This window comes from Crocodylus porosus, unplaced genomic scaffold (assembly GCF_001723895.1).
Source record: "Crocodylus porosus isolate Cpor-Errol unplaced genomic scaffold, CroPor_comp1, whole genome shotgun sequence".
Classification (NCBI taxonomy): domain Eukaryota; kingdom Metazoa; phylum Chordata; order Crocodylia; family Crocodylidae; genus Crocodylus; species Crocodylus porosus.
Genome location: NW_017728909.1, coordinates 21,627,523 through 21,629,791, shown reverse-complemented (window position 1 = coordinate 21,629,791; position 2,269 = coordinate 21,627,523).

The following is a 2,269-nucleotide window of genomic DNA, read 5'->3' as shown; positions in this document are numbered from 1 at the left end:
TGACTTCCTGCCCTTTGGGCAGGGGGCTGGACTCGATCTCCCGAGGTCCCTTCCAGCCCTGATGTCTATGAAATCTATGAAATCCTTGTTAGACTCGAGCCCCCCTCGGGAAGTGCCAGCTCTTAGCTTTCCTGCGTTCTTTGAGCACAAGAAAAATATAGAGCAGATTTTCCTGTGGAACTAAGGGTCCGAGAAGGATCTCAGGAAGAGCTGGCCTTGCCAACCATTGAATGACCCAAATAGAAAGGTGAAACGCAGACACGCTCAGGAGCAAAGAGGCTGCTCCAAAGGGACCAACAACAGCAGCCACTGGCTGGGAAGTAAAAAGCAAGCAAAGACTCCAGCTCAAGAAGAAAGCAGCAGGAGCACAGATGAAGCAGGCAGGCAAGGACCTGCACACGGAGGGCTGCGGACCTGGGCATCAACAGAGAATTCAGCATGAGACTTAAGCGCTGCCCTGCCCTGTTCAGACCTAGGTCCATCGTGCCCAGTCTCCAGCAGAGGCTGGACAGGGAGCGAGCTGGATCCGAGCAGGGTTTTCCCCTGCTCCCCTTTCCTTTGCAGCCTCCAGCACTTGGGGTCTAGGAAGCTCCGAGACCATAAATGCCTTCAGCCATAAATGCCAAGGCTATGAGACTTGATCTTCATAGCTCGGGGAGCCTGACTCACGTACTGCGTGGTCCGAGACATGCATCCTTCGGGCTCGTGGCTGAAGCAGGCAGCTGGGGCACTGCCCGGGTGACAGCACACCTCTTCGAGCTCTACCACCGGACATGGATTTGAGCCATTTTCTGTGGCACACCCAGACGCTGGGAGGCTGCTTCCAGGCGTGCAGACTCGAGCAGCCCCAGTACCGACAGCGACGGCAGCCCGGAGGCCAGGGAGGCTCCCACGCCTCCCTACAGCAGCACCTGGCAGAGGTGCCCGTGCTCTGCTCCGCTCCAGGCTGCTCTGGGCTTTCTGCAGGGCTCGGTGCAACTAGCCCCTCTGCTCCACCCCAGCCCGGAGATGGCCCCCGAACTGGCTGAGGGCATCACCCTGGGATTGAGGAAGCTGGAGGTGAATGGGAGGCAGCTTCCTTGAGCTGCCTGGAGCAGAGACAGAGGGAAGGGGTCAGGGCTGCTCTACCTTCCCCAGCGCCTGGAGCTGCAACTGTGACCCAGGCCCCTGCAACTCGCCTGTGCTAGAAGCTCCCCCATCTCCCCCTTGCTCAGGCTGGGGACTGGTCCACGCACCTCCGTGCATGCCAGCATCCTGCAGGGGCCTGCCAGGGGCGAGGGGGTCCAGTGCCTGCTGTGGCGGAGAGCCCGTGGCGCTGCTGTGCATCCCAGCAACCACCCAGCCTTGAAAGAAGGGCATCTGCAAGGGGGAGAGCACGAGATGCAGTGTCAGCACCTGGAGATGGGGGCACAGGAGCTTGGCAAGTGGGGCAGGGGTGTTTCCACTGAAGAGCCAGGCTCAGGCCACCCCCTCGCTGGCTCTGAACTGGCTAGGGCGAGCCCAGGGCCCTGTAATTCAGCCAGGAACCCACCTGGGACACCAGGGCCCAACATCAGCCCAGGGCTGGGAGCAGGGACAGGGGAAAGAGCCAGCCAGCGTGGACGTGAGAGCCCTCTTCCTGGCCTGCAGCCACATCCCAGGAGAGGAGAAGGAGGCACCCTCAGGCCCGGGTCACAGCCAGGCTGGGCAGGGGGGAGCCATGCTGGGGAGAAGGGGAAGTTTTACCCACCTCCTCTTGCCCCCTTTGTCCCTGTCCAGGGAGAGGTGCCCACGGGGTGCAGAGCTCCTGCCCTGGAGACTGGGGGGGCACCTGCAGAGACACCAGGGCTGAGCCCTTTCTCATTGCATGGAGACAGGCAGGACCCAGGACCCTGCTTCCTAGCCTCATGCCTGGGCTGCAGCGGCTCCCGCTCCCCTCCACCCAGCCCTGCAGAGCCCCCTGCCCCTCTTACCTCCACCCAGCACCAGCTCCAGACCACAGCAGCCTCTGGCCCCCCAGCCCCAGGGCTCTTTATAGAGCTCTGGTCCCACAAGGCCCTGCCCACTGCTGTATGCTCCCAGAGCCCCACCCACTCAGGTAGCCCCACCCCACCTGCCCAGGTGGGTCTGTCTGTGCCCCCCCGCTGCAGGGGCGTGCGAGGGGGTGACTGCAATGCAGCCTGGGCCCCTGCCCGCGCACACGTGTTGTGCCTCTCCCTGGAAGGGTGCAGGGATCTGGGCGTACCAGGAGCAGCAAAGGCTTCCAGTGCTGCCCCAGGAGCTCAGCGGT